This window comes from Vipera ursinii (genome assembly GCF_947247035.1).
Source record: "Vipera ursinii genome assembly, chromosome: 2".
Lineage (NCBI taxonomy): Eukaryota > Metazoa > Chordata > Lepidosauria > Squamata > Viperidae > Vipera > Vipera ursinii.
Genome location: NC_139513.1, coordinates 93,823,645 through 93,835,681, shown reverse-complemented (window position 1 = coordinate 93,835,681; position 12,037 = coordinate 93,823,645). Strand labels below are relative to the sequence as shown.

The window sequence follows — 12,037 nt, the reverse complement described above, 5'->3', positions numbered from 1 at the left end:
TGGACATTTTGGAAGCTGTTTCTCTGTGGTGGATTTCATGACTTATTGCCATATTCCGCTTATACATATTTTGTCACCCATATACTGTAGATAGTAGTTTCTTCTTCAGAATGAGGCAATGATGGTAGGAAGTAAGCTGCACAAATGTCCCTACCCACCTGTCTTCTGCATTGTAAGTTGGCTATGGTGTAGAATTGGGGTGAGTATTCTTTTGAGCTCTCCTATTCAACTAGTCTAGGGGTGGGGAAACCTTGCCTCTTTTATGACTTGTGGACTTCATCTCCCAGAATTCCTGAGCCAACCATATTGGCTTAAGAATTCTAAGAGTTGAAGTCCACAAGTCATAAAAGAGCCAAGGTTTCCCCACCCCTGGACTAGGCCAAGCTTGCTGTAGGCAGCCTTAATAGTATGGTTGGTTTTGGAAAGGTGACGTTGTAGGGCTTCCTAGCAAGGCCTGCATCAACTGTAGCCATTTTAAGTGGGTATAAAGCTTTGTATTTAAGTTTTATTGACCTTGCCTGTCACACTTTGTGGAGAACAGAATTTCTTTCTCGGTACAGATTAAATTGTAGAGATATTTTAAATCTGGCATTTGTGTTTGGAGACATGTGGCTAACAGGTGGGTAGCAAGAAAGAAAGGAGAGAATTCTGTAAACATTAAACTCAGGTATTAGGAAGAACAGAAGACACAGTTTTAAAAAAATGAATCTGGAAGAGAGCGGTAACTGCTTCTCCAAGGCAACACAATTCAGTCAACTGCTAGAGCAAAGAGGAAAGGTGACACAGAGAGGCTGTTTCTATGCTATTAGGTGTAGGGAACGGGAATGTCCAGGACTTTCTTTCACTACAGAGGAAGAAACTTCATCTGCTGTAAGCCTTACAGAGAATAACTAGAAGGGCTCCAGAAAGTGTCAGGGAGTGTTTAATAGCGTCATTCAAATTAGTATGTCCTAATTTGTATCTGCTACGTGGTACTCCTATTCTAAAGACACCACTTATTTCAAAGAGATACGAATCAAGGTCATGGATACGGGTGCTTGGTGATCATCCTGTGTTACGCTGCTCAAATAGCAATAGCGCTTAGACTTATACACCTTTTCACAGTGCTTTACAACCCTCTCTGAGCGGTTTACGAATTCAGCATATCGCTCCCAACAATCTGGGTCCTTATTTTACCAACCTCGGAAGGAAGGAAGGCTGAGTCAACCTTGAGCCAGTCAGGATTGAACTGCTGGCAGTGGGCAGAGTCAGCCTGCAACACTGCATTCCATCTACTGTGCCACCACGGCTCAAATAAAGAGCATAAAAGAGAAAACAGCAACAGAGGACAAAGAGGAATAGCAACAGTGGAAGATGACTGTTAGAATTTGGGGGAAGGAAATCAAGGAAGAAGCAGGTGGCACTGAGGAGAAAAAAGATGCAACGGGGAGCACTGCTGGGTGTGGGATGGGTGATCCTCTTGCATAGTTTATTCCTGAAAGACAGATACTGTATGTCTAGGTGTCTTTCCCTTCCATTTACAGTATATGTAAGTGGCTTTGCCTTTCAAATCTTGCCTTAACAATTAATTCCTTGAGTCTCTTGCACAGCTTTATTACCAAGAACAGTGAATATTCTGGTTTAGGTAGCCAAGAACGTACATGTACTCAGATGAGTTGGTGGTGCTGTTTTCCAGCTTGGCTGACAACTGTTTAGAATTTGCTTACAGATTAGCATTGGAGATAAGAGGAGACATTGCAGGGTGTAATTTAGAAGACAGGTGCCTTTAGAGAAGATGTGGGAAAGAAATGTTAATAGGTAGCTTTCACGATGCTCGCGATGTATGACAGGCTGCCAGAAACCAGCATTCAAATGAGATTCTGCCAGTCAAATTTATAAAGCCATAATAGGAATTATAATAGGACAAAGAACAATAATTCATTTCTATAAAGCATGTCCAAAACATCACATATTCTTTGAAGTAACACTGCTGTGCAGTAAATGGAAACCAGTTACTGAAGGTGATTGAAAAAAGGAAAGAAAAACCTTCAGAGCCAGATGTATGCATAAGTGCTTGCGCACTTTTAAGTATTTTTTCTTTCTTTTTTTCAGCAATGAGATAGAGGCTTGCTGGATAGTATGTCATACACCAGGGGTCCCCAACCTATGGCTCTTGGCCAGTGGGCCGTGGAAATGGTTGGCTGGTCCACACATACATGGGCACACATTCTCCCGCAGCCCCATTTGCGCATGCACATGGGTGCGAGCAGAGATGAGGTGGGTGTCCGCAGCCGATTTACACATGCATTGCCAGTCTGGGTGGTTTGTGCAGCCCAAGCACACATGTGCAAATGGGCTGCTAGCCACTGTGGGGGGGTGCGTGGCCGTTTGCACATGCGCATGGCCACCCACACATGATGCATGCATGAATGGGGCTGATAGTGTCGTGCCAGTGTGTGTGGCCCTGTGTGCACAGACATGTGCACCAATTTTGAAGCTGTACTATTTTCCTCCAGTCCTTGAGCCCAGAAAGATTGGAGACCTCTGTGGTAGACTTTTCCTCAAAAGACAGAGGTGCTGGAGAGGCCCTGAGATAATAGTAGTGGTGAAGAGAGGCAGAATGAATCATCATGCATTTTCCCATGTTCAGAATAACGGTCTGATTGTTTGGATATGTAGTATGCTAGCTTAATCCAGATGTCGGATGCTGCACTTCATGTTTCTCAACCTGCAGTTTACGTAGTCTCATGCACTTCCTCGGATTATTTTTGCACAAAACAAGCTCATTCCTGACTTCAGATAGCCAGAAGCTCTAGAATAGATATGCAATATTTTGATAGCCAGCATGGACTGGTATTTAAAAGTTCTGGATGATATTTTGGAGATCAAAGTTCCAGTCCGTCTTCAGCCTTGGAAGCTGGCTAACTTTCACTGTTTCCTAGCAGATTGAGGGAAAACTTGGAGGAGTGAATGCTCTGGATGCTGCCTTCATCTTCTGAAGGAAAGACAGGATACAAATCTATTCATCATTTTGTCTGCCAAGGGCTGCAGTGAGTTCCCTTGGCTTGCAGAAGGTAGACAGTGGATCAGCGTGGACTCATAGGGTTCAGCCTGTATGTCTTTCTTTTTGGAAGAATTTAAAAAAACATGTAAGGGGCATTGCATATGATCCTGCCAGAGTTAAGTGCTTTTAGCATTAGCAAAAATAACATTTCAAATACTTGCCATGTATATAATACAAGCTGTAAAAGCCTAGATATTTTAAAGATCTAATTTTTAAAGAAGGATTATGAAGGCGCCTCATTGTTCTGTCAAGATTGTTAAACCTGTGTTTGTTTGAAGTGTGAAATATAAGCCCCATTAAATGGCTTGAGTGGGAAAGCTAGTTTAGCCAATTATATTCAAGGTTTAAGGAGGCGTGAAATGTAATTTAACTTTAGCAATGGCTTGTATCAAAAGAGGCATAAATTCTGATTCTCTCTTCTTCTTGCACCAAGAAAGATGCAATCAGTTGAGAACTGCTTCATGCCACAGATAGTAACTGCTTTGCAGAGGCATTTTTTTGAGACTGTTGGAGTAAATGCTGAAATGAAATATTGGCATAAATAAGAAAGTTGTTCTGTTCAGTACATAACATTATTTTGTCCTAGACAGTTAGTTGCCTTTTAGTCACAGGTTGCCTTCTGCAAATTTAATTCCATACAGAGCCTGTACAACTTGTTATTCCAAAGACTGTAACAAGCCCATCTTTGTCCAACTGCAATCCCAGACCATATGCATCCTCCCACAACATCTTTTATGAAGTTTGTAAAGGCTTCTTCAAAAATTCTGGCAAAATTTTCATTTTTAATCAGTCACAAAGAAAAAGGCCTGAAGTACCAAATGCACCTGAAACCAAATTTAGTTTTTGTCCTAGACCCACCACATTTCTGAAGCAACACTCAAAATCAAATAGACCTCAACTTAAAAAGGTTGGACACTCCTAGAGCAGACAATTCAGCAAAGCCAGATGTACTTTGGGGGTATAATTAATTTCTAATAAATGCTTAAATATCTAATGGATGCAGCAAAACCTAGAGATTAAGCAAGCCTTGGATGAGCACCATAAAGCTGGAGACATCATAAACTGTGCAAGTCTTCCCTGAACATGTATTTTTCCATACCTTTTACAAGCATTCTTTCAAACTGCTTTGTCACCTTGTGGAATTCTTTTTTATAACCCTAAATACATTGCTTCAGAGGTGTTGATGTGCTCAAAGACACTTGTCATGGAACTTGTCAGACTCTCTAAATATAAGTATTTAATATTAATATTTTTAAAAATTAAAATAATTTTGTAGGTAGTATTTAGTTAGCAACCATAATTGGGACTGGAAACTCCATCACTAAGCAATGCAGTTGTAAAATGAAAATTCACATGACCATATTGACTTATCATGGCAGTTCCGGTTCTAATCATTAAGTGAATCATGCATAGTCATTAAGCACAATGTCACATGACTGTGACTTGAGACTTCCTTGTGGTTTCCAAAAAGCAAAGTCAGTGGAGAAGCCAGCAGGAAGTTGAAAATTGTGATCACGATAAGCCTTTCCTTCATAGACAGCTGACTTTATTCAAATTTCTTTCTCATAATCGAAATGTAGCTCAATGCAGTTTGATTGGATCGGAGGTGGGGAGGTGGGGAATGTATTTCCTAAGCAGTGTTTATCAGAGGAGAGGCTCTTGTGCCAGAGGGCTTGCTGTGCAAAGAAATGAAACAAGCTGATGAACTGCATGCTGAGATGGGAAGCAGAAACAGAGAAAGGAAGCCTTCTGAGTCTTGAGTGGTGAGTGACCATAATATATGTTCAGTATCAGAGTAGTGTGCCATATGACTCCATTCTGCTGGATTCAAGAAATTCAAAGCCTTCTAATACTCTGTGGAAGCATCTCCAAACAGGAGTGGCCTAGAACACCTGGGAACCTTCTAGCACTCAGGAAAAAGAAGAAGAAAGGGACCACCTGAGTGAAACCAGTCACTGCCCCTTTCTTGCAGGCTCAGAGTACCATAGTTGTCAAGCTTTCATCAAAGCCAAATTCCAGACAGATAAAGAAGAGGTACATGGAAGACTTGCCGGCCAGCTTGAAGGAAAAAAAGAGGTCAAGAAAAGACTATTTGTCCCAGTCTTTCTTCTTTCAATCAGCATTTATTTTCTTCCACCACTCATTCACTCCATTGCCCCTTGATCTACTGATTTTCCTTTCCTTTCAGTTACATTGCAGCTGGCGCTAAGCAAAACCTCTCTCATACCCAAGAACGGGTCTTCAAACTTGGCCCTTTTATGACTTGTGGACTTCAACTCCCAGAATTCCTCAGCCAGGCACCCTGGCTGAGGAATTCTGGGAGTTGAAGTCCACAAGTCATAAAAGGGCCAAGTTTGAAAACCCCTGCCCAAGAATAACTAGCTATGGTAAGGCAACGTTTAACGACAATATAAAATAGATGTGCTTTGGTTGACTCTGATTTTAAATAGACTAGTGCAGAGGGAGAACAAAGCTAATTCTGCTCTTCAGCTATACAAACATAATGTGAAAGTATAATGTGAAGTAGCTGCTTCTGGTGTCAAAATTATTGGTGGAGAGGCCATCATATCTCTTTCAGTGGCATATTCCTCTGTTTGTGCCTTAAAAATGTACATGCCTCTGTAGAATCCTCCAGAGCTAGGAGGAAATATATTGAGATTTGCCCTGTACCAATGCAAGACAGTTGGGCTACCTACTCTGACTGACAGCAGCTCTCCAGAGTTTCAAACCAAGAGTCTTCCTCTCTGTAGATGTACTGGAGTTTAGCATTTGACTCTTGTGTATGCTCTGTAATTGAGTTATAGTTCTTCCTTCTGGGTGTGTCGGTGCTGTATCTATGCATATGTATGCTCACTGGTGGTAGTAATATATTTATGTTGCCAAACACTAATCCAGTTAGCTCACTGAAGTCAGTCAGTTTTAACACTTTAGTCTCAGGACATCTTGTATCTAGACAACTTTTTATTCCATTTTGTTTAGGGAAATCTAAATGCCCCAGGTTACAGAAGCAATAGAGTGAATTAATGAAGTCATTTACTATCGCTTAGGGACCCCAGCTCAAATGCTATTTAATTTGTAAATTAAATATATGTCAGAAAAATGTGCATCTTAATTCAGATTTAATGCATGTCACATCATCTCTGAGTTCCTTGCTACAATTTGTTTCAGACATTCTGTCTATATCAGCATTATAGAGATCCATAAAACTAATGCTTTCTGTCATTTTGAATTGACAGGCAGCATTATCCTTTGATTTAAATCCTCTAATAAACCAAGTCTTGTAATCCTATGCATGTCAGAAGTAAACTCCATTGTGGTCAATAGCAGTGATTCCCAGATAAGAAGATAGTGACCTTAAAAAGGTACAACTATAATCACCTACAGTCATTTCACATTTTGAGGAAGTTGTGGAGCTAGTCTAGGTACATAGTTTGAAAAGGCGGAAATGAGAGTTTCCTGAATGCCTATCTATGGGCTTCCTAATTGCAGTTAGAAATGCTGACTAGTTGGCCTCAGTTTGATGCCGGAATGGGATGCGGACAACTGGCTGCAGCCAACTCTCTGTGGGACAACTCACCATGGGACATATACAAAAGTTAAATTAATTTTGATGGAACCATGGCCAATAATAATAATAAAATAAAAAAGTCAATCCAGAAATACAAGAGTTATGTTCTGTACCAGCCTGCTACCAGCCCTGCAGAAAGGCAACCCCTTTATAAACGGCAAGAGGCTGGAATGACGTCTGCCAAATTTATTACTACAAAAAACAAACAAGACACGTACCAAGATACAGGAGCTTTGAAACACTATCTGAGCGGTTGCTTTCAGCAAACCAGCCCTCCCCAAACATTCCCTTTATAAAGAGTTCAGGGCATGGCCTCTCTCTGCCTCCTTCCGAGAAGCCCCACAGCCTTCCTCTGTTTACTCCTACTTGACTGCCTCCTGCGTCGGGCATCCTTGAACAGGGCCAGCTGTGGGTCATCTTCATCCACACTGTCAGGCTCACACAGCTGGGTCTCCATGGTGACCAAGTGGGAGGGGCCTGCCTGAGGGCTATCATCAGCAAGATCTTCAACCCCCTCAGCAAGGTCTTCAACACCCCCCTCCTCCTCTGATTCGTCCGACCCAACTGCCGAACCCACAGGCTGACCCTGAATCACAACAAGTTACAGTAATTTCAACAAAAGCGTGGTCACCAATAATAAAAGTAACTGAATCGATTAATATAACGTTGAATTGTCCTGTGGCAAATTGTCCTTCAGTCCTGGCTGTGGCAAATTGGCTGTGGCAAGTTGACTGTGGTGAGTTGACCCTGGTGAGCTAGCTACACGCAGCATTGTCCTAGACCAGGGGTAGGCAAGCTTGGCTCTTTTATGACTTATGGACTTCAACTCCCAGAATTCCTGAGTCAGCATAGCTGACTCAGGAATTCTGGGAGTTGAAGTCCATGAGTCATAAAAGAGCCGAGGTTGCCTACCCCTGTCCTAGACTCGTCTGATGCATTAGAACTATTCTCATGTTCAAAAATAGAATGCACACCAAAGCGGCAGGATTGCCTTTCTTCATTTTGCCTGTGAGCTCACATGTGATTCACAAACTAGGTTTCCCAAAAGTAAAAGTAAAAGCTTTTTACAAAAAGCAGAACTAGCTTTCTGCAAAAGCTAGTCTGCTTTTTGCAAAAGGTTTTACTCTATATTAGGAAATAGCTATGTGCTGCTCAAAGCATTACGCAAAGAAAATAACTATTGCATAGCCAAGGAAGTATTTGATTACAGTTGTTCTTAGGTGATCAGCACCATCCGCCGTGACCTGAAAACTCACCTTTTTGAACAAGCCGGCCTGGTCTGATGGGTTTCGGGTATTTTAATTGTAATTTTAATTAACTTTTTTTACTGCAGTTGGGCTATTCTATTTAATTCTCATTTTAACTTTTGTATATTATATTTTTATTGCATTTTATTGCTCTGTACACCACCCTGAGTCCTTTGGGAGAAGGGCGGTATAGAAATTAAATTAAATAAAAAATAAATAAAATAAATCCTTAAAACAAATCTAGACAAATAAACATTCAGAAAAAAACACTCTGATTTCCTAATGTAATCTGTGGCCCTTGCTTCCTGCTAACAGGAGAACCTGCAACAATGTTATTAAAGACAATAACTGAAATATATTACAAGATTGACATTGTCAGTCTGTGTACTGCTTACCCATACTATTAACTAGTTCATTGATTAGTCTTCTTCCTTTGGTAGAAACAACTTGAAACATGGCCATTATCTTCTGTATGAAATGTTCCTTAAATATTCAAAAAATTCTTGCCTATAATCTGACTATCCATAAAAAGATTCTATTATACTTATGTACTGGTTTTCTTTTTCCAGTCAAGTCTGAAATTCATTGTGCTAATATTTTAACATTAAATGATGATAATATTTAAAAGTTATATGTATATAGTTTTTTAAATCTCACAATATAATTATTTTCATAGCATTGAAGATTGTTGGGCAGAACGGGTAGGTGTCAGCCATAAATTTGGCTAGTTCCCCTTTCAATGCATCCAAATCGATGGCCATTATAAATTCCCTATCCCAATGCAATTGTGTTTGTTTTAAAGGAATGCTGTGTTTTCTAATCAGCTGTTGTTCCCCATTATTGAATTATTCCAGATTCTAACTAACTGTATAGAGAAAAGGGGAAGAAAATCTCCCTATAACTTTTTGCCCCCTAAATAAACTGAAATTATCACACACTTAATTTATCATATATTTCCTCAGCCCACAAATAATTTTCCTTTCTTGCCCATTCTTGCTCCATTTGCAGCTTTTTCCTAAATATAATAAAACCGTAAACGTTAGACAGTCGTTGTTTAGCAACCACAGTTGGGACAGGCAATTCAGTTGTTAAGCAAAATGGTCACATTGTGAAATATCACCATTTTATAATCTTTTCACAGATTGGTTGCAAAGTTACTTTTTCTTTATCATAACTGCAAGCGGTAGCTAAACAAGACAGTTGCTAAATGAGGACTACCTCTTATTACTATGTAGCTGCACTATCACAAGCCTATACAAATCTGTTTCTCTGTTAGGCAATTGGAAAAATGCAATTACTGTTGCCTTATAGAAAGGGAAAGGGATAGCAAGAAAAAAACTATAACAAGATTATTTTGTAATGTGAGTCTGGGAAGGAGTTGGATAAATTGTGGTTGACAGGTTGACAGTGACCAAAATTTGGGAAATAGAGTGTGATTTTATATTGGCCAGGGTAATGCAGAACATACTTCTGTTCATCAGAAAATAACTGAAAAATCAATAAATACGAAAGTTTATTTTACATGTATTGATTTTGAGAGAGTGCATGATAAAGTAAATAGGCTTAAAATGTTTTACATTAGTATGGATTAGTAAGTTGGTTACTGAGTGTAATAACCAACCAAATGATAGAAACAAAGCAAGTGTCAGAATAAATGGGAAATTTAATGAATGGTTCAACACTGAGCTGGGACTAACATGTATGCTTAATGTCCTCATATTTATTTAATATATTTATGGATAACTCTAAGGAATCTTGTGATATTAGAGGTGTGCTGATTAAAGGAACATACATACATTTATGTACACTTTAGCATGCAGGTGATCCCATGTTGTTGTCTGTGAATTATTATTATTATTATTATTATTATTATTATTATTATTATTATTATTATTATTATTATTATTATTAACAACGACAACAACAACAACAACAATAATAATAATGTTGGAAGGGACCTTGGGGGTCTTCTAGTCCAACCCTGTTCAGGCAGGAAACCCTATACCATTTCAGACAAATGGCTGTCCAGTCTCTTCTTAAAAACTTCCAGTGTTGGAGCATTCACAACTTCTGGAGGCAGGTTGTTCCACTGATTAATTGTTCTAAATGTCAGGAAATTTCTCCTTAGTTCTAGGTTGCTTCTCTCTTTGATTAGTTTCTATCCATTGCTTCTTGTCCGAATGTTAGAGAAAGTGAATGATACCATGAGGAGTGGTGATATGAACATTAATGTATCAAAGTTGGGTTTGACAAGGAAAATGGAATGAGGATTTGCAAGTTGTTGTTGTTATTTTATAATAATAATAATAATAATGATAATAATAATAATAATAATAATAATAATAATAATAATAATAATAATAATAATAATAATAATAATAGGAAGGTATCTTGGAGGTCATCTAGTTCAACCCCCTGCTCAGGCAGGAAACCCTATACCATTTCAGACAAATATGTAATGAAAAGTTAGAACAAGTAGATGACCTTGTATATCTTAGAATGCTTACTAAATGATTACTAAAGATGCAAATGCAAAGATGCATTTGAGATGTGTAAATGCTGGGAGAAAGATAGTTGGTAATACATTGCCTTCTGTGAGGAATTAATATTTGTCAAAAGAAGCCAAATGACCTGTACAGGTAGTCCTCAACTTACAACCATAATTGAGCACAAAATTTCTGTTGCTAAGCAAAACATTTGTTAAGTGAGTTTTGCCCCATTTTATGATCTTTCTTGCCACCGTTGTTGGTAAGTTAGTAACATGGTTACTAACTTACAGAGTCCCCATTGACTCTGCTTGTCAGAAGGTCACAAATGGTGAACACAAGACTCCGGGACGCTGCAACCATCCTAAAAATGAACCAATTGTCAAGCATCCAAATGTAAATCATGTGACTGTGGAGATTCTTCCAGAATCTTAAGTGTGAAAAATGGTCATAAGTCACTTTTTTCAGTGCCTTTATAACTTTGAGTGGTCACTAAATGAACTGTTGTAAGTTGAGGACTATCTGTATTACAAGAAAAGGCTCTAGCCCACTTTGCTGTATGGAACCTGAGTGTGTCAGCAGAAGCAGAAAAAATAATATAGAAGGAATGGTGTGTGTAAGAAGTGCATGTGAAAAAGCAATTGATAGGAGTGAATGGGTAGCAAATGAATATGGATTTAATACAAAAGTGAGTGATAATAGTAAAAGAGTACATTGACAGGGTTCAATTGTCTAGAGAAAATAAATGAGAATCAAACAGCCAAACAAAAAGAGAGAGAAAAAGAGGTTGGGAAATGGAAAAAAAAGTCCTATCTAAATGGAATTGATAACTATAAAAGAGGTTTAATGAGGGCCCCTGTTCTAGAGAAGTTTAAGCAACAAAAGTGTATGAAGTAGTATGGAAGCAAGAAAATTTACATGGATAAAAAATGTGGAGAAGTATAATGAATTGTGTTGGTATAAACTATAGACATATTTTATCTTTTCAGCCTCTTGCTTTTAATTCTTATTCAATTTCTGTGCTTTGCTTTATACTGCTTGCTCCAAAAGGGGATATTGTGACAGGTGTTAATTAATTAATTATTTCCCGTAATTTGCTCAGAACAACCATTAAACTAGATATTAAACTAACTGATCTGTAATTTCCCAAATCCCTACTTTAACTATTGGTGTTACATTTGGTCCTTTCCAGTATGTGGAAATTCTTAGAGTCAATGTTACAGATATTGATAAGAAGATTAATAATTTCCAATCTGAGTACTTTAAAGTGAGTACCATCCAGATAGGGTGTACGATAAACTTTAATTTTATCCCTCCCCCCCAAAAATCTAGGACATGTAAAGGCAGGTGTACAATAAACTTTAATTTTATCCCTCCCCCCAAAAAATCTAGGACATGTAAAGGCAGCTGTTCATTCTGGTTGGTCTCACGCTGAGGACATGACCAGCAAACTAAACCTCCTTATCTGTCTCAAACAGAATTTTCATTTGTGAGTGGATAAGAAGGAAGTTATGGCCACCTATTCAATTTCCCCATCATATAGCATTAAAGAAAGTAATCTTCACACACAGCCACCTTTTCTCAATAATCTCTAAGGGAATGGGATGTTCTCATCCTCCCATTCACTCCTTTTAACAGCAGGAACTTAATTTATTTTCCACATGGGGCAAAGCAAGTCTCGGTTTCCTTGTTC

General features: G+C 38.7%; 1 protein-coding gene across 3 annotated transcripts in view; it reads left to right on the top strand.

The window, feature by feature from the left end:
• The window catches only part of PPP2R2B (protein phosphatase 2 regulatory subunit Bbeta), a gene marked incomplete at its 3' end in the record, with an annotated part of 279,756 nt that overhangs the window by 225,926 nt on the left and 41,793 nt on the right, over positions 1 to 12,037 (top strand). The window lies entirely within an intron of this gene.